Genomic DNA, 21,988 nt, shown 5'->3' with positions numbered 1-21,988 from the left:
TTGCCAAGGAATCGCAAAATAACTTCTTCAAACAAAGGTTGCCCAAGAATAGTAGTATATGTGCTGTCGGGAGTTTAGCTCATTTCTGTAAGCCTATAGCTTCTGGGCGACAAAGTTTTGAGGGATTAAGGGACTTGTCAGCATGCTTACTCTACAGGAACTGACTATCCCGTGTCCGAGGGTGGTGAAACACCCCAAATCCCCCGTCCTTCACCACCCGATTAAACCTATATTACTTCAATCGTTACTCTAGTTCATCACCGTGGACTTTCAATTTGCATTGAAACTTCGTAACTAAAACCATCGCAATGAAAACAACAAACAAAACAAGCTCGACGAAATCGGTAATTAAAACTACCAATTAATGACATTTACTCATCAACGACTAACGCCATCGTGTAGAAATAATGAATTCGAAAACTGTTTATGAAATGAATTGATATTGTCACTAACAATTAAAGGGCATCTGAATAACTCTCAAATACTACATGAACGAATCAGTACCCTTTTAAAAAGTATCTTTAAATATGTTAATGGTGATTTAATTAAAAAGTTGTGTTGAACTTTCTAAGTCCAATCTTCACGTATGATTGTCTATGAACATTTTAATAATCTCTACATTGTATCCATAGCGAAACTTACATTTAACGCTGAATTGAAAATTTTGCGGGAACAAATTACTAATTATTTTTAAAAGCCATTCTGGTGCCAAAAATAAATTTTCCTTCTGAAGTTATGAATAAACCCTTTAAAAACGCAACTATTAGCTTAAACATGGAAAACAAAAAATATCACTGGCAAAAATTTTAATAATAGAATTTATAATTACATATCAACCATGGAAATTTAAGCCCATGTAGCATGCTACAAATGAACGTAGCAAATACCAAGCCAATCGTGTATATAAAATAAATCTTTCGTGCATTAACAGAACATCATCATGCGCGCTTAAAACTTTTAAAACACTCCAAAAAAACCAAATATTCATAATGTTATTTAATTCTTTAATGAATCATAAGGAATTATAAAAAAATTAAAATTCCAGATAATGTTATAATTATTATATAAAGAACTACTTTTTTTGGATGAAAATATTAACCCTAATTTTTGTAATCATTAAATTACTGTACTCTCATTTAACTGCATTTACCAAAGCTAAAATAGCTGACAGCACGTAATTTCGCCATTCATTTCATAAGTACAAATAAATAGTTATTTCCAATACTTAATGCTAAAGCCAAACACGCTTCCATTGCCTGCCCTAACACACTGCCTAATAATCTACACTACAACGTTTCCATACCAAAGGCAGGAAGCAATTACAAGTGTACACAAGGGCCGACCTTAAAAAAGCGTATGCCAAATTTTAGCAACTTACACAGAATTGAAAATATCTAGCAGCCCAAAGGAGCGCCGTTTCACTAAATATGCGCCTGTTATTGCTTTCAAATTATTGTCAAATTGCACACCTTTGAGTGATAATACTAACTTGGATATCGTTTTACCCAAAAATATTGCTACCTTTTCCAAATTATTCCTAGTTTGTTTATTTATATTAACTTGTAGCGCAATTTTGGTATTTCACTTTCATTAAACCATAATAAAAGGCGCTCCTTTAGCCACAAAAGATTTATCTGTTCTTCCTCGATTAGTTGCGACTATGGGAGTTAAACGTGAATGTTAATAGAAATATCCGTATTTAAATCAGTTGTTGAAACAATGACAGTTGAAACAAAATTGATTGGAATCAAGACCTAAAAAGTGTCGATAAGACTGAGGTTATCACTTGACTAAAGGTTCAGATATTAATTTTGATTTTAAATTGAAACTTAAAGGCGTGCTTAAGAAAAAACAACGTTCCATTACCGTATTCCGTTGAAATAACTTATTTTACTGGTAATCAATTTCAAAAATTTACTTATCTCGGCTTTTCGACCACAATTCCATTCCCCGAAAACATTTTATCATTACATTAATTACTTTTGAGAGATAACGTGTGAGCTTTATCACAAATTACACAATAAAAATTTGTAATGGCGGTTTGTTTAGCTGCTATGACAAAAAACTTAAAAAAGTTACAAGCACCATATAACCCTTTCGAAACCAACAAACCATCAACAAAGTAGAGCTTAACCCGCTACTACTACGACCAGGGAGAAATGAGGAAATATGGAGTGGAAATATTATCATGTATAACCTGCGGCACTGAAACTCTCCCAGTGTACTTTGTGACGCCTCTACCGAAAACTATTGTTAAGTGCTGCCACCTAGCGCCATTGGATTTCTATGAGAAGTACCTCCTATTTTTTAAGACAGAGGGAGCTTCCTTTTCGATCCCGTACAGTAAGACCCTATCTAAACGCTGAGGATGCTGGGAGGACTTCGGTTCCAGTCGTAGCCCACTCGATCACGCGCTAAAGAGCGAGCAGCTATCGTCCGTGAGCGTGGATCGAGTGAGTTATGGTCCAGCAGGGGATAATAATATGCGTTTTTCGCTGTTATATGTTATTTACCACTCGTTCACGCCAAATCAATCTTTGAATTTTTCATGAAAAATTAAGATTTGAACAAGGAAAATTGCAGATTACTACTTTCACTACCCTCCCCCTCTGCTAGCTTGCAGCAACTTTTCTTCTCATTTTGCTACTCTTTACCCGGGTCATTCCCTTGAATTTTCGTTCGTTTAACTACTATCATGAGTCTTTTAATTTCAAACCTAAATATCAAAAAAATGAATTGTTTTTTTTTTCATTTTGTGGTACTAAGAATTTACAAATATATATAAGGTAGTATCGTGCCAAATCGTATAATCTCTAACCATTGATTGAAACTAGAAAGAAATAGAGGAGTAACCCTAATCATGCAATGACCTATGAGAAAGAACAGTATGACGAATGCCTAAAGTACACTAGATATTACATCATTGTGCATAACCACGAGTAAAACTCTTTACTGTCCCTATTCCATTTGTCGCGATCGTTTTTAGAATAATTAAAAAATTCCACTGCGAACCGAGCCAGGCACGAATGGGGATGCAACGTCTTTAGAGATCTTTTTAAACGCGATGTCAAACACGTTATCTCTCAAAAGTAATTAATGTAATGATAAAATGTTTTCGGGGAATGGAATTGTGGTCGAAAAGCCGAGATAAGTAAATTTTTGAAATTGATTACCAGTAAAATAAGTTATTTCAACGGAAACGTAATGGAACGTTGTTTTTTCTTAAGCATGCATTTAAGTTTCAATTTATAATCAAAATTAATATCTGAACCTTTAGTCAAGTGATAACCTCAGTCTTATCGACACTTTTTAGGTCTTGATTCTAATCAAGGCATGTTTTTATTAATCGTATGAGGATGTGTTTCCCATCTAAGTGAGAGACACTCGTATACCGCCAACTAAGCCCAAACCATGCCGCACCTAAATAAAAGGTGACTACGCCGATTAAGCGGGTATATTCGGGGTCAAAGGTCACAAACGGAAAACGACACCATGTGGCGGCGTTCGTTACTTGTTCCCCAAACACATTAACATGTGATAATTATACAGAAATATAAAATGTTACAATCGATAATCGTATTAGGGATAACCAATATATAATTATTAAACAAAATAGTAGTAGGTAAAAATTAGGAAGTAAAATTTTGTATATAATTTAAATTTAAAAATTGGTTGATATCCATGTTCTGATGGACTAATAATAATAATCTAGGCTTTGTCTATGAAGGGTTTTCTACACTAAGCCTGTGGCTTATTTACAGGTGGGTCCCTTTATATTGCATAGAGGGGTGGTGGCTAGCCCGTATGCCACAGCATACTAACTAGTACCGTTAACCACTACAAGTTTTTATGGAAAGGAGAAACCGGGTTAGACCGCGGAGGAAAACTCCTTTACAGCGTCTCTTCTCGAGCCTGTATCGCTGAAGATACAATACGACTCTGGTTCTTTCTTGGTTCCTTATGGCACAGGAACTTAGGCTTCTCGTTCGACACTGGCGCATCATGTTTCCTTCGTTGACTCCGCTTCCAGGGCGTTCGGTACATTCCTCATCATTGGTACGCAAGTCCTTCCGCGCTGATACCTCCGATGTGGGTAACTCCTCAGGCGCTTCCAATTGCGGGAAGGTATCCGGCCCCTTCATGGTGGTGATACTGAGGAACCTCTCCTCCGATATCATAAAGTATGAGGGTTATAAAAGAAGAAATATGAACTGATGTATTAAGACCAAGTTTAGAGTCTAATAAGTAATAATACGTTACGTGCTTTGGTTCTCTTTTATTTCAACGGTTAAAGTCCGTTATCGTATGGGATGTGTTATCCATCTAAGTGACCAAGGAGACACCGGTATACCGCCAAGTCAGCCCAAACCATGCCGCCCCTAACTGATACCGACTAAGTGGGTATATGCGGGTATAATGTCAAATGACGCCATCTCGCTGCATCCATTACAAGGTCCCTAGCTCAAGACCTGCAAGGACCATCAACAAACTGTTTCGTCAGTCTCAGGACATCGATATCAAGCCAAAGCTGATACTTAAATAGCAGTGATTCTGTCATGTAGGCACCATCTTACGTACCCGTTGGTGATGGATTTGTCAGGTGTCTTATGTCTAGGATCCCAAGCCTTTGTTGGGTCTCTTATGTCTAGGATCCCAAGCCTAATAACTGTCGATTCCTCAGCATTCCAACTGTCGAAACCTCTGATTTCGTGGATTGCTGAAGTTTATTTTTTACATTAGTAAAGTGATTTCATTTCCGTTCAAGGACTGACAGTGCACAATGACCGCAAATTTCCCTTCCTATGACTTACAAGTTATTAGGGTGGTGGGGGGTCGCTTTGCAGTCATTTCCCAAGAAATTTTGTTATTACTTATTATTTAAAATCGAGATTTCTGTTTCTCTCGTAATTCCTCCTTTGAAGGGGCTTCTACCATTCCTCTGGTTTTGGAAAGCCTTAACGAGTGATCAGCATCCAGTGGTACTTTTTCTTTCAATGCCCCCTAGAAATCGTCATAAATTTATAGCTGAAAAAGAACGGATATTATTTTTACCTTGAAGTTTTTCCTCTGTTCAAAAATGATCCGCATTAATTCCGGAATATAAGAATATTTTTTCTTCTCATATATTGGCACAATGTACCACGCCTTCGTTCATTTACTGTAGGCACGTGTATCTCTGGAATCCACACATTTATGACCGTTATGCTTATTTCACAAACACATAGGCTATAATAAGTATATTAATGAAATTTTACTTTGGCTGTCCATCTTGTCTATATGCCCGAGGCCTTCCACAGTGCTTGTTGTGGTCTATGGCGGCTAATTTAATCCTTATTTGGTAGCCCCAGTAGCTAAATCACAGACAAAAATTACTATGTCAACATGGTAAACGATGGAAACCAAGTTAGACATACCCAAAAGCGATTCTTTTTGGGGCATACATTAGAATTAGACTGTGGTAACTTTCGAGAAAGCCTGTGTGCCTGTAACAAACAAGATTTGCGCGTGATGCATGGTGGTACAGTTCATCTCTAGTACTCACGCATACCTAAAGCAGGGTGACCACAACAAAGCCTTGAAAAAAATATAGGAAAATAGGAAATTTACAATTGATTTATAGGAAAATATAGGAAAAGTTTTATTAAAAAAATAGGAAAATATGAGATTTTCCATTGAAAAAATAGAAAAATGTAGGCTTCACATAATTTGGAAGTAATAAGACATGATTTACAAAGGAACTTTGGTTTAATTATAATCTTAAAATATCACAGACTTTTGTGACTACAAAAAATTTAACGACTTGCTTATTTTTTTATCTTCTTTGAGGTAAAGATTGTAGATTTTGATACGCGCCCACGCTTTGATGTTCCTGGTTGAGATGCTGGAGTGGTAGGTTTTTTGATTGGCCTTCGAAACTGCTGCTGGACCAACCGTAGTAAAAGAAACAATATTCTTCGATTTTTCTTTTTTGTCGCAGCTCTTTGCGTCACCCAGAGACTTAGATGAGGTAGAAGCTTCATTTGGTATATCAAGATGCTCACTCTCCTCTGAGCTTAATCGAACTTCACTCGGTTTTGAAATGGTCTTATCACATGTTTTGCTTAAGCTAAGAAGCATGCTATGCTTTTTATTTTCAATTTGTTGAAGTTTTTTCTGAAGAGCATCAAGTTTAGTTTGCGCGTTGACGTTTTCTTCTTGTCCTGTGCTACCGAAATGCCTTGCATGCTCTTACATTTCAAAGCTTTCTCTAGCTTTTCATTACCATCTTTCAAAATTAATTGCGAAGACTTCATTTTTTCATTAAGAAACTTCTGTTCTTTTCGTAATTCCTCTTTTTTTTCTCGCAACTCTTTAGTATCATTTTGAACCTTCTCAATTATTCGCAGTTTCTCGCAAGTTTCCGCATTTTTTACAGATTCCTTTTCGTATTTTTGTTTCTTTTCTTCCTTCTCTCTGGCAATTCGTATATCGTAATTTTTGCGCGATAAGGAAACGGCCTTAAGCAATGATTTTGTGATAGGAACCTGAGAGGGCGAGCCATAAATTTTAACTGCGTCCTTCACTGAACGTAGCGACGAAATCGTATATTCCGACAATGCTATACGGGTGTCTGTAACAATGTACGCGTTTTCGGAGAAACCTCTCTCGGCATCAGCGTTACCATGTGGTAAAACTAACATCGTTTTCACAAATTCTTCCAAAGCTCCATATTTCTTTCTGCCTAAACTAATTTCTTGGAAAACGACTTTCCAAAATGAATCTGGTCGACTTGAAGGGGAAAACTCATCCCTGAGTTTCCTAATATTTTCGTCCATTTCGTAGAGCTTCCATTCATCTCTCACTTGGTCAGGAAGGTTTAATCTTGCTTCAGTCAAAATAGCTAGCATTTTCTGAACATTGCCCTCTTGAGATTTAGGATCAGTCAGTGGATTTAGCAACACCGCACATTTAAGAACTTTATTGGGAAGTGGAAGAGTTTTTAGGAGATGTTCTGTGACGTGAATGAAGAAATCTCGCATTTTAAAAAGGTGCGTCTTTTGATTATCCTTGGGAAAATGCTCCATTATATATTTACGTGTTTTAGTTCCAATATCCATCTTTTCTATTTCAATTGAATGGAGTGAATCGCGCAATCGAACTTCTGTTATATCATTTATTCCATCAAACACTGATGACTTTGAGATTCTTAGTATGAAAACGGTTACCAATTCTACTAGCCCTTTATGAAGTAAATGAATCATAGGGGTCTGTGCTTGAAACATTACCAAAAAGCCTTGGAACAGGGGAATGACATCTTCTAGGAACAACAGTTCTAACTTCACATCAGTGAGTTTCCGAACGAGCAATGCTAAAATTCTTGAGTAGGCTTTACTCTTTGGCTGTTCTTTTTCAGTTTTCTTGCTTAAGTCTTTAAAATATTTTAAATATGCGTCGAACTGTTCTAGAAAGGAGGAAACAGCGGGTCCCATACTTAACCATCTTGCCGAACAATGCTTCTGCGGAAGTCTATTAGGCAAATTAAGTTGGTTCTGGACTTCAAATAAATCTTCTCGTCGAGATGATGAGTCGTGGAAAAAGGTGTATATGTCAATTATCAACTGGTCGCTTTTAGCCAAGAGACCATTTTGAAGACCTTTACGAAATGCGTTGTGTATGATGTGAATGTTACAGGTTCCAACGTCCAGTAAACCAGGATATCCACTATCTTTTAGTTTGGCATGCATTGCTCGAAAAATCGTTTTGTTGACATTTGGACCATCGCTTCCCAAGGCAATAAGCTGATTTAGACTGAATCCATCAGATTCCAGAGCAGATATAATTGAATTGCTACATCAACGCCTTTTGCATGACCAAACATAATGGCCTTGTAAAACTGGCAGACAACTTCATTCCTGATTGAACTACAATAGCGGATATGCAGGTCCAGTTGTTTTTTTACTTGGCATTGAGTTGTTTCATCATAGTGAACAACAAATGGGCTTTTAGACCCACTAACCTCTTTGACCAGTTCTGACAAAAAATAAGGCGCAATACCATCATTAATTAAATAAGAGCACTTAGTTCGACCAACGGAATAATCCTTTGCGATTTTGCTATCAGGAAACATGACTTTAAATAGCTGTGAAGTTTCATCACATGAACGGAAAGTCAGGTTTGAATATGCCAAGTTCAGGGCCCAGTAGGTTTCGGCTTTAAGAACTGCATCGCCATGGCTATATAATTCCATTACTGATTTCATAGAAGCACTTCCAACAGCAATTTGTTTACAGCTTTTTAGGTCTTTCATCGCCGCAATGTGTCCTTTACCTCTTGAATGCTGAAACATTTGATCAATTCCAGAATTTGAACACGAATTGGACTTTCTACAAGCCACACAATATCCCGTGTATTCACTTCCAGTTTCCTTCTGGCACCATAACTCGAGTTTGTCTCCATTTCGGTCTGTTTCAGCTAACCAACTATCTCTAAACTTTGATAACCCTCCTGGCATCTTCAAAGTTTAAAAAACAAACTGAAACAGTATTAACGAATTCAATTTAAAAAGAATAAATAAAATTCTTTAGCCAGATACCTCATGGAAATTATGCAATAGTAAACTAAAACTAAAAAAAACTATCTGAAGCAGACGACAAGTTTTTTATTAACTCTATTTTTTTGCAGTTTCCCCAAAACATTTTCCATGGAGTAGTTTTATTGGAGTGAGAATTATGTTTTCTTTAAAGTGCCTTACATTGCAGATAAGTCTCCTAAAATATAGCTCCATGGTGGCAGGCTGGCAACATGGATTTATAACACAACCTAAACGTTAGCTTGTATTATTAATCCTTGGTGGTAGAAATGTAAAACTGCATACATGTCTGTCACACTTCAAATTTTTGAATGACATCTACTAAAACCAACAGTGAGCGCGCGCAAAATATGTAAAAATTTCGAAAAATAGGAAAATATAGGAAAATTGTCTAAATTATAGGAACTAATAGGAAGATATCGAAAAAATAGGAAAAATTATAAAATATAGGAATTGTGGTCACCCTGAGCTCCAAGCGCGCGTGCGCGAAGAACTTAAATAACAAGATGCACAAGGCAGTCAAACTTTTTGGAAGGGGCTATTAACTTTCGAAGTGTCTATTTTGGCCAGGTTCCGGGCGTAATTAGGTATAAACTATTTCGGCCCAGTTTCCGGGCCAAAATACCTGGCATTAAAAAGATTGCTATTTTGGCCCGGATACCGGGCCAAAATAGCGGGCGATTGAGAGTCAGCTATTTTGGCCCGGTTTTCGGGCGTCAAATTTTCCAGGCCATAATAGCCGTGGTTCGAGCTACGACTATTTAGGCCCGAAAAACGGGCCTACCCTTTTCCAGGCCTAAATAGACTCGGCCGCGCGGGGCCAACTATTTTGGCCCGGTTTTCAGGCCCAATAGTAGTTTGGCCCGCTTTCCGGGCCTAAATAGCTGGCCATTGTAAAGATTGCTATTTTGGCAAACCAGGCCCTTTAGCCACCACATTTTCGGCCCCGGTTTCCGGACTTAAATAGTTCCCCTTCAAAAAGAGAGTTAATTTTACCCGAAAACCGGGCTAAAATAACTATTAAATGCCTAAAAGCTATTTTGGCCCGTTTTCCGGGCCTAATTAGCTCTTATTCAAAAAGAGGGCTAATTTGGCCTGGAAACCAGTGTTAAATAGCTATTAAATGCCTGAAAACTATTTTTGACCAGTTTCCGGGCTTAGCAGTCCTAATTCAAAAGGTAGTTTATTTTGGCCCGGAAACCAGCCTAAAATATCCATTAAGTACCATCCTTCTATAATAAAAATATTTGGTCAAGAGTGTCGGGATTTGAGATTTTGGTAAGGCTCTTATCATTGCCCATTTAATCACGCGCCACAATCGCGCTCCAGTTCGTAAAATCGGCCTTCGATTATCGGCGGGGAATTCAAAGGAGCAGAAACTCGAAATGTTCTTTTGAAGGAGCTAAAATAATTTTGGCCAACATATCTCTTTCTATTGATGCAATTATGCAAATGATCTGAAGATTTTATGAGATATGCATCTTTAGAGGCTCACATTATGGCCGACATTTCTCTGAGAGAGTGCGCCATTCCCCACTGTATTCAATTTCTGCTATTCAATTTCTGCTGCTTATTTTATGCGTAAAATTTCTACGTTCGTCTGGTATTATAGAATGGCGCGATCATTTGATCTTCAAGTATACATAAACCTGACAACCAATGACTTATTTCAATTTCGTCCCACTATTCTCAGTTTAATAATATACAGTGTGGAAAAGATCAGACCAACACCTCCCTTTGTGCACGGCCCCCAATATTGCCTTCGGATGACGTCAACATACGACAAATTAGACCACTTATACAGGGTGTAAATAAATGAAGTTCATTGTAAGAATTTGAGATGGTAATAATAAAGAATGCGCTTGAAGCAAATAGTGTTCACGCTTAGAGGATATGCAGCTCCCTATCTCGAGCGTCAGAATACTCGATATATATCACGTTGCAGCGTTGCTCTATAATGCTAAGCTTCGCCAGGTTTCCAGCGCTGGTTCTCAGGTGGCGCTACTGTAATTTTTCAAGTTCCGTTGTCAGTACGAACAAAGCTGCTTTATAGTTTATCTTTATTATGATCCGAGATAGGGGACCTAGCTTCGCGCGTGCTAACAACCAACGCTTTAACGTGGACCACGTTACTTGGTAGATATCGAATAAGCTGTCGTCCGAGATAGGGAGTTGCGTATCCTCTACGCTCGAACACTATTTGCCTCACGAGCATTCTTTACCCATGGTTTAATAATGAAAACATCGGCTTCTGAAAATGTCTACAATATTTTTCGAGACTATAATAATAGAGCCACACTACTTCAGTTCTAAATCCTTTTTTGGAAATCCTTCATATAGGAGAGCTGCAAAATGTTCCTTCTTACACTCTTATTATTAGTCCGTAAATTCAGTGTTTGAAGAAGAAAAATTTTGAAGGTGAATACAGTTAAGTATCAATTCTCGATTCGTTCTCGAACTAGAGATTTAGTTAGTCTCTAGCATTAGGAAGGGTCATACTTATGGAACATATCTTATATACTTATGTTTTAACATAAAACCAAAACTGAGAATTTCAGATAAGGAAAGGAGAGTTCGGCTACAGAAAGGGAAACGAAAACAAAAATTAACACTATAGAGCCTATTAAAAAGAGGGGATACAAGGAGTGAAGGTCAATAGGGGAGCGAAGGCTTTGAACTATAATAAAGGAGCCGCTGGGGTTACAGTGACGGGTGAAATCGGAAATAAGGGGACGCTTTTAGCAAAGCAATAAAAGTTAAAACGGGATGAAAAACAAAAGGGGAACTGACACGAAAGGAAAGGGTCTGTGACACGGTTTCAATCGTTATACTCGCCCACTTCTCGAAGTATCATCTTTACACAATGGATCCGGTGATAGTCATATCCCCTGGGTAGCATATTTCCCCTGGCTAAATAAAAACAACCTGACTTTCACTGTTGCGCTGCTCCTCTTTAAAAACTTCGCCGATGTTAATCGGGAATAAGTTTGTCCTACTGGTTACTGAGAGCTTGTCATAGGTGAAAAGTCATAGATTCTCGTAAATCAACGTACGCCTGTTGATACGCTGTCAAAGACTTGGTACAGAACAAATAGGAATTGACAGATTGGGAAACCATCCGCGTGTAGTATCAATTCTGGCGTCATTCTTGAACTAGATACTCTCGGTAAGTCTGTAGCATTACGAAATATAGGAAGTGTCATACTTATGGAACATATCTTATAAACTTATGGTAGCTAATAGATGATAAATATGACTTTTCGGACTCATGGCACCGCGGTTAAAACTTCATGGCTAGCAGACCTTTTCTTACTCGTGTCAAGTGAGAAACGATCCCTGTAGCTAAAGTCAGAACAATTCTAAAAAGTTTTTTGACCATTTCTATTTATAGTAGAGTTTATTGTGTGAAATTCGTCCACAATTTTTACTATTTAACCTTTAGCGTTATTGTTGCAATTTCTGGGCCGAAGCCCTACTCGTTTTAAATATATTGTTTTCCGGCACTTATTCATTGGTTCTCTTTGGGTGTCATCATCCTTCTCAGACTCAGTAGATGAGACGGCTGAGAAAATATTATCATGGAGTTAAAATTAAAACAAAAATTTGAAGACTGGATATCTTGCGAAAAAAAACCATTATGATTACTGTAATAAGAACTTTTCACCAATATTAGGTAAATACAAACATGCCACATCCGTTGAAAGTCACAACAAAACTGCTTGTAAAAAAGCGAAAAAAGGAGTTTATACGCCATTGGAAGAAAAACTCAAGTACTCTAAAGTAAAAATGGTTTGTGTACATTATGGCCAGTATGAGACCAAAGCGAAAGGGCACAGAAAATCGTCAACATTTGCCAATTCTTGCCCTGCCCATGTGACATACTCAGCAAATGCTAAAGTTCAAGCCCTGTACATATCCTCTATCGAGCTAAATCATAATCATGACATCGGACCCGAGCTTTACGAAAAGTATCCAGCTAACAGAGCACTGCGCCAGGCAAATTTGGAACAAAAAGCTAAAGTTTTAGATTTCGTTAGAGTTAGAGGTGATAACAAGCTCGTTCTTGATGAAATTAGAAAAACAACCGGGAGGTACGAAATACCGAAATCATTACAAAACTTTAAAGCACAACAGTCGCTCAAAAGCGGGGATAGAGCAGTTGTAGACTCAGCACAGAGACTAATTTTAAAATTACAAAAAGACCAAAAGGATGACTCGCAAATGGTAAATTTGATCCTTAAATTATTATTCACTTTCGTAAGCAGTTTATATAATCATAAGATTATATGATATGTTCCATAAGTATGATTCTTCCTATACTACGTCATTGTAGAGACTTACTGAGAGCTAGTTAGAGAACGACAAGCGATACTATACGTAGAGGGTTTTGCAGTTCATCTTCCTATTTCTTCTGACAGCGCCTCACCAGGCGTATGTTGTTTTACGAGAATCTATGACGTTTCAAATACGCTTATCACTTCACAACAGTGAAAAACTTATGGAACATATCTTATGAACTTATTATTATATACATTACCATAAGAACATAATATATAGCTCCCTATAAGTATGAAACGTAGCACATTTTCACACCACAGCGTTTCCTTCCGAATTTGGAGCGCTCACGCTTTTGCGCTCCCGTGGGAGATATTTTGGCTCTACCAGAATTGACGTAACCCATAATTATGGGTTACATTACTTCTGCGTATACGGATAAAGGGGGGGGCGAAAGGCTAGACTCCTCCTACCCGTCCGATTTTAGTGTAGAGACCAGTGGGTTTGGGCATTTAAAAACCTATAATTATTATATATTAACAACTTCAAGATGCTGAACGATTTATTTGCAATTTAAAATTCTACTATTTAAAACACATAATATTATAACATCTCTTTTTAAATTAAACTAGAAACTATCTGTAAATTTCGATGGAAGAAAATGCTGTTTATATGGTTTCATTGGGGCTTTTCATACTTATAGGGAGCTATATATTATTTTCTTATGGCATTACTTAAGAGTGTTGGACCTTATCACCCTAAAGGGGTGGTCCGTAACATTGTTCACCTTCGTATTTTTTCTTGTTCAAACACTGAATTTACGGACTAATAATAAGGGTGTAAGAAGGAACATTTTGCGGCTCTCCTATATGAAAGATTTCCATAAAAGCTGGTGTTAGAACTGCAGTAGTGTGGTTACACTGGCTATTTTCAGTTGAAAATATGCTATGAAATTTTATTTTCCGGCCCAAAGCTTCGGGGTTATGACTTAAGTGATTTACAGATGACCCCAATGAAACTCAAAAGAAAGTATACAGACTAAAAACTTTTGAAAGTCCAGCATAAAATACTGTAGAATATGATATTCAGAGCACAAGCCCCCCCCCAAACAAAAAATGCATTATCTTTCAATATGTTACTTTCAATGTAAACCACTTTATTCAAAACTTGAAAAAATTGGCCCGAAAAGAAAAGCAAAACGTCGTAGCGCCTTTTCGACTCAGAACACATCACACTAGTCCGGTCCTACCATGATTTTTGAGATATTCTGTATAACTAGCAAAGAGTATGAGTTTTTAGTTTAGTCTTCCGGCTTTAGCCAATACAATATGTCACATGATAAGTCAGAACTCGCTAAGGCTTTGCTTTTGAAATACCCCGACAAGGTTAGCACAGAGGAGGCATGGAAACGTCAGGGAACTTCAAAATGGCTGAAAGAGGTCAGGGAAAGTGAGGGAATCTAGGACAAGTCGAGTTAATAACATATGATTAGAACGAAACCGCTTACTTAACCAGACATCGAAATTTAGGAGCTCTCCTCGCTCGTTTAGGAAAGTTTAGAAAGTGAAAACGTTCCGTTAACTTTAACGTTAAAGTTTAGGGTTCAAAACGTCAGGGAAAGGGCCAGGGAAAACTTGGAATAGTCCGGGAGTTTGAATGTGAAAACGTCATAGCAAACATGCTCGATTCTTAACGGTTGCATGTCATACGAAGGTGAATACGGTTGGTCCGACGAAAGGAACAAGGAGTTTATGAACATATATAAAGATTCTTATGTTCTTTGCATATAGGTGGTCGATGTATCTACAGATGCTTCGACCAAGTGCTTAGAATTCGTATTTTGGCAAGCCGGTCGCACGAGAGAAATATTTGAAAAATATCCTGAGCACTTGCTTTGTGACGCGACGTTTTGCTTAAATCGATGTGGCATGCCGTTATACATAATAATGGCTGTAGATGGCAATCTCCAAAGTGAAATAGTTGGCTTATGCTTAACAAAAAATGGAAAAAAAGAGTACGTTGAAAAGCTCTTCCAGACTTTTCAGACCTACAATGAAAACTGGAAAGGCACAAAAACGGTCATGGTAGATAAAGATTTAGGCGAGATATCCGTGCACCAACAACTTTTCCCTGAAGCTGACGTTTGAAATTTGCTTGTTTCACGTCTTAAAGGCCATGAAGTCAAAAATATCATCTCTTAAGATAACATCAACCGCTAGTCAATCAGCGCGAATTCACGCTCAACAACTGGCATATTCTTTCACAATAAATACCTTTAAAGAAAATGTTGAAGCAATGCTGGCCGACGAGAAACTAGCTAGTTACCCCGAATTTATAAAATATATGCTTAATAACTGGATATCAATCAAAGAGATGTGGGTGGCAGCCTATCGCCGTCAACATTTCAATTTAGGTGAAGCAACGAACAACCGGTTGGAATCATACAATCAAAATGTAAAAGGTATATGCAGACGAAACGCTGCCTTAGACGATTTCTACAGGGACATGAAAGTTCTTTGTGCCTATATTGAGAACCTAAATGATCATGAAAAATTTAAGGCGAAAACTAAAAAAGCATTCTGTGTTACCACATTTGATGATGATGATTTACGAGATGCGGCTCAGAGTATCTACGATAAAGTTGTCCCAGCCTATGCTGAACAGATTATTCAAAATCTCTCGAAAGCAGTGTCCTGTAAAAGTATTTCCAGCCCAGTCGACAACTGTGACTCTATTATCGTCAAAATTGACAAGTTTCCGGATGCAATCACAAATGGCATTACTTGCTCTTGTTCCACTTTTGTCACTAAAGGAATCCCGTGCCCCCATATCTTTATCTCAAGGAGATATTTGGAAAAGGATATTTTCACAGAGGAAATTATTTCAAAAAGAATATCCAAAGATTTTTGGATGGAAGGGTTTAAATCAAAAAGTGTTAATCAAAAGCGAAAGGCTTTTCATAATCGGCACCCTCCGAGACCAAATAAATGTAAGACATCACAGGAAAAATATAGCGAGGCAATGCCAGCGCTCCAAGCTCTAGGAAATGTTTTGTCTTGCCGTGGCCAAAAGACGTTTCAAAGGAGATTGAAAATGATAAATAAAATATGCAAAACTTGGGCGGAAAGAAAAGATTTCAAAATTGTTATTGATAATGTAGATTATGATCCTGACGAAAACACTGACGATGACGAGACCAAAGATAGAAAAGCAAGAGAAGATCAAGACGGAAATAAGAGTGAAGATGAAGACCAAGATAAAGACGAAAATAACACTGAAGATGAAGACGAAAGGATGAGTACTGACGAAGATGAGACTGATGATAGGGTCGAAGAGGAGACTGAAGATAGGGACGAAGAGGAGACTGAAGATAGGGACGAAGAGGAGAATGAAGATAGGGACAAAGCTTAGATTATTATTATTATTATTCTTTGAAATATCTATCCTTAAGTCACAGAATCTCGAGATTACCACAACTTGTATCGCTATTAAGTGCACAATTTAAAAATACACTCGTTGAAAGCTTGGAGATCAAATTCATCGAAGTTACCGAGCAAGTGGAGGTAGAATGCGGGGCGCACACTGTAGCTAATGCTCTTAATGCGTGCTTACATGCTGAGCCCGGCTGCATTCGGTATGCTATCGATTGGGCGTGTTATCAAAACAGCATTGTCCAAAACAGCTTTTTCATAAACGCATTTGCCATTATAGCCATTTCTCGTTTTAGCGCATTTTGATTACAGCGTTTATATCTTCAGCGTTGTTTCGTACGCCTTTTCCAAAATATTGTTGTTTTTCTTCATTGACTTCCCAAAATAATATGCCTTTTCCAAAAAATTATATTTTATATTTACTTCCGATATAACATTACTCCATTTTGCATAATATTGTTCTTTGTTTTATATACTTAATATATTACTTACTTAATATATACTTATATTTCCCTCCCTATCAATCACAGTTTGGGCGGAAACAGCAACCGCTGTTTAGGGAAATGGCGCTGTGTTGAGAAACGCGGAAACAGCAACCGCGGTTTTGCTTTCACGCGGTTTTGCAAACCGCTCTTTTGGGAACCGCTTTATTCCAAAACGCTCTTTTCAAAACCGCTCAACTACCCGTGAACCGCTGCATTCAATACGATACGGCAAATGATGTTATGAGGAAACATCTCCATGATTGCCTGGAAAAGAAGTATTTATCACCATTCCCGATTCGAGCGAAGCACCCAAGTTCCTTAAAGGTGTGCCACGAAAGCACACACAGTCTTGTTTATTGTGTTTGCAGAAAACCATACACCGGAGACCGAATGATCCAATGTGACAGATGCTCCGAATGGTTTCATGAAGCATGCGTTAGCACTTCGAAAAAAAAAACCCATGAAGGGCTACGAATGGTATTGCGAATTCCGCTGTGATACTGAAACGGTTGAATTGAATTAATTCATCAATAAGATAAAATTATCATGTCCTTTTCAATTTCTGTAAAAACTGAAAATAAATATATTTAGTCACTACACTAACATATTAACTGAAGGATTTAGTCTTATTGGTACAAGATGTAACGCTCGAACAAGCTAATGAACGAAGTTTACAAATGAACACTTTTTTTTAATTTACGATTTGTGGCGTCTCTGACGGTCATTCTTTTAGTTTGACAATATTCCAATTCCATAAAATACTCTAGTACGGCACTTCGTGCTAATTAAGGTTAGGTTAGGTTTGGTTACAATGGGTTGGCCAATAATTACAAACCTTTTTGGGCCAATTTGCTAAATTTTACAAGAAGAGCATTTAGACACCTTCCTACCTCCTCAGAGCCCTTGGACACGTTCAAGAAGTAAATGTATCACAGAGATCCTTTTGTCATACAAGGGAGCAAAGGGAGAATAATACTTAATACTATAGCCAAAGTCACGAAAAAATGATTTAAAAATATTGTAGGCCTTTTCAGAAGCCGATGTTTTCATTATTAAACGTTATACAGTGAGGAAAAGATCAGACCAAACACCTCCCTTTGTGCACGGCCCCCAATATTGAATTTGGATGACGTCAACATACGAAAAATTAGACCACTTATACAGGGTGTAAATAAATGAAGTTCATTGTAAGAAATTTAGATGTTGACAAAAATTATTTTAGCTCCTTCAAAAGAACATTTCAAGTTTCGGCTCCTTAGAATTTCCCGCCGATAATCTGGCTATATGGCTTCAAGCCCTATAGCCAAGTCCCGGACGCAGAGCAAAAAAAAAGGGGGCAGATTTTACGAACTACAGCGCTTGATTAAATGGGCTATGATAGGAGCCTTACCAAAATCTCAAATCCCGACAATCTTCACCAAAGTATTCCTATTATAAAAGGCTGGTACTTAATGACTATTTTAGGCTGGTTTCCGGGCCAAAATAGCAATCTTTACAATGGCCAGCTATTTAGGCCCGGAAAGCGGGCCAAACTACTATTGGGCCTGAAAACCGGGCCAAAATAGTTGGCCCCGCGCGGCCGAGTCTATTTAGGCCTGGAAAAAGGTAGGCCCGTTTTACGGGCCAAAATAGTCGTAGCTCGAACCACGACTATTATGGCCTGGAAAATTTGACGCCCGAAAACCGGGCCTAAATAGCTGACCCTCAATCGTCAGCTATTTTGGCCCGGAAACCGGGCCAAAATAGCAATCTTAACAATGCCAGATATTTAGGCCCGAAAACCGGGCCAAAATAGTCTATGCCTAATTTCGCCCGGAAACCGGGCCAAAATAGCAATCTTAACAATGCCAGATATTTAGGCCCGAAAACCGGGCCAAAATAGTCTATGCCTAATTTCGCCCGGAAACCGGGCCAAAATAGACGCGGCAATAATAAAAAGTCAAAGAATACGGCATAAACGATGCCAATTGTGCTCTCTAGTTCGTTGAATCAGACGATAATTGATAACCAAAACCACAGCCCACACGCTCACGGACGTGATCCAATTACCTATGCGAAAAACAAAATCTTCTCTCCGTAAATGGCAGCTGATCACGTGATCATATTTTACCCGCGAAAAACACCGTGAGATTCTTGAGACATAAGCTAGTACCAAGAAGTGATATATAGTTTATTAGGGAGAAGGTATAAGATGCCTCAGTATTCGCGCGCCATAGTCCCAGTCCTCCTTTCAAAATACAAGGGGGGGGGACGTAAAAGGAGGCGCCGGGCTATTTCGCCTCTCCTCAGTCGGAAAATACGAAATTTTCGTCATTCGCGTCGTGCTGATGTCAGTTTTCAAGAACCAATGAGATGCTGGTTGTAATTTAGAGACGGGGATTAACTCCGGACCTACGTTTGAACTGGAGATAAATCTAGAAATGTGTCAAATTTATACCTTCTCCCTAATAAACTAGATATCACTTTTTGCTAGTACTGCAGAAATAAATTGGGATTGGAAATCCAATGAGAGTCTGCGATTCCTGTTCAGAACAGCTCAACACGCCGCGAGTGACGAGTAGCGAAGTGATGTCTTAAATATTGTCAAATCCAGTTTCGCATACACAAAGATTAGATAGCTTCGCGATTTCTTAACTATTATTCCATTTCCAACTCAATCTGAATAAAACTCTTAGTATATTGCGTGAAAAACCTATGCTTAAAACTTGCCAATTTTGATATTTTCTTCGGCCACTCTGCCAATGTACGGAGCTGCAGGATATAAGCGTTGACATTCCTAAATTTACAAAAAATTGCAGAAATTTAACGGCCGTAAATAAGTAACGTAAATAAATATTCCGCATTAGCTAGGTGTGGTTGCGGTGGGGAGCCCTTGTTAGTTTCATATGCACTAATGTAGTACGACATTCATGTTTCCTAACTCACTAATTAGAGATGGCCCAACGTTTGGGATATATTAAATTCTAAAAACCCATACCCATTAAGGTCTTTTCGTTTATCCAACCTTCACAAATATACACACAGATCATAATCGTAAAAGCCACACTCGTAGCTAGAAACCTACACTGAAAGGTCAGCAAGGTTCTCAACAAAACAGCAACCCAGCCTTTATAAAAAGTCCCCCCGAGCTAACTCCAAAAACCAGAAAATAATTTAATTTTCAAGACTTTCAAATAAATCATCTTTGATTCAGCTTACCGTCAAATTAACACATAATTTGAGGGTTGCCGCCATATAACTGGGTGCATTATTACTTTCAAGAGCCGGAAGAGGATATTTTCATAAAAATTGTCTCGACAAACTTGTTTTCCGTCTGACCGAAGCCAGGAAAACTGCTGCTCATATGTACTTTTTCTCGCAATTCATTTCGCATTACAAGCTCAAAGGTGATAGTGGATCTTGCCTTAATTTGTTTCACTGCACGCTTGTTTTTCGTGTACCGAGGGCTTCAAACAAACACGCACACATACGGGTACACACAGAAAAAACATCATCGCAAAGCTAGGTCTGGTTTTATAACCACAACTAGCAATATCTGAACAATACCAGAAGTAGGATAAGGGACTAAAAGTATTGAGGTAACCAAATTCTTCACTTGGCGAAAGTGCATATTCTTGATAACACACCAACAGTTGGCCCTCTGGTAGCGGTTTCTGAGTTTTCCCTCCTAAACGTGAGTAGCTCGCGCCGGTAGACGGCCGAACTAGATTCAAGCACCCGCGTCCGTGTTCCGCGGTTTTAGGTTGAGGGGAAGGGGGTAGGAAATGTTTTCGGAACTCAGCCAATTTTTTTCTCTCTGGTGTATAGGCGCGATGAAAGCGGCATAAAATCCTCAAATTTGTTCACTAGTGCCAGGATCTATTACAAATGCTAGAGCTCTTTACTTCTAGTATCATCCTACTTCTGCCACACCTAGCAATATCTGAACAATACTTTACCTTCAAGACCATGTCCATGTATTTAAGATTACGCAAATGATCCAACGTGAACTCACTGTCACGGTCTCCTAAAACATTGACAACTTCGTCGTACATCTTTTCTTGAACTTCGGGATGTAAGCCAAGAAGGTATAATGTCCAGGTTAATGTAATAGCTGATGTATCGTGGCCCTAATTTAAATTAAAAAAATTTAAAATCTGAGTAGCATAGTATAATTCTGAAGGTTCTTACGGCAAACATGAAATTATTGACTTCATTAATAATAACCTTTTCAGTAAATTCAGGGTTCTCTTGTTGCAATTCAAGCAAGCGATCTAGGAAGGCTAAACGCTTCTTGTCATGAATCATAGTGTTCGTTTCAGTGATGGGCGCTCTCATCTCCTACTCATAATTTTGAGTAATTTCTGAGTAAAGGAGAAGGCTTTTTTGAGCTTGTGATATGAGCAGGAGAGGAGAGGTAGTAAAATTTGACATTGGAGGTGAGTTTGAGATGAGAGGTGGTTTTTCAACCTCCACGAGTAACTTTTGTGGTGAGATATTTTATTTTCCAAACTCGGAGAGATAACCTAGTATTGAGAGCAATTCTTTTGGTTCATGAGGAGAGTAGTTGGATGTGAGATATGATTTTTCAGTAGTCCATGAGTGGAGTGATAGGTGAGAGGCTGTGTTTGGGAATTTTTTTTCTTGAAGTGAGTGTATGATATAAGTTTTTGGTTTTCCATGGAAAGAGTGGTTGATATGAAATAGGCTTTTTAATGTAATATGAAATGAGTGGTTGATGAGAAGTTCTTATACTCGATGAAAGGAGTGGTTGACGAGATGTTGTTATACTTGATGATAGAAGTGCTTGGTGAGATACTGGATGAAAGTAGTGGTTGATGGGAGACATATTTTGGGCAGTAGGTAAAAAATACTACAACTGAAAAATAGAAAAAAGGAAACTTTGCACCGCCTAAAAATTTAAATGAGTTACTTTCAAAGGCGAAACCCTACTATCTCAACCATAATAAAGGTTTATTTAATTATGTTGTGGCTGTCAGTTTTTTTTCAGCTAAACGGAAATTACGGGATAACGTGTTTTGAGTTTGTACTTTTGATAAATTTTGAGATTATCTTTGAAGCGACTTATGTTATTTATAGGGGTTCGATGCATTTAAAACACGCGTTAATAAGATAAGCTTTAGCATTCTAAGAGAGCGGTAGATTACCGACTACTGGTAATGAAGCTAGATTACCGATGGACGCGCAACGCCCTAATACGTTTTCTTTCCAATGATTCTAAACAATTT

General features: G+C 38.1%; 1 pseudogene; it reads right to left on the bottom strand.

The window, feature by feature from the left end:
• Positions 1-19,458: 19,458 nt before the first annotated feature.
• LOC149647446 (cytochrome P450 4C1 pseudogene) lies at positions 19,459-21,077 on the bottom strand (annotated as a pseudogene).
• Positions 21,078-21,988: the final 911 nt, after the last annotated feature.

The sequence above is a fragment of the Phalangium opilio genome, unplaced genomic scaffold (assembly GCF_054372755.1).
Source record: "Phalangium opilio isolate 3A_F unplaced genomic scaffold, DU_Popi_V2 ptg000088l_1, whole genome shotgun sequence".
NCBI classification, from domain to species: Eukaryota; Metazoa; Arthropoda; class Arachnida; order Opiliones; family Phalangiidae; genus Phalangium; species Phalangium opilio.
Note: the sequence above shows the minus strand (reverse complement) of the source record. Positions and strands in the feature narration are given on the sequence as shown.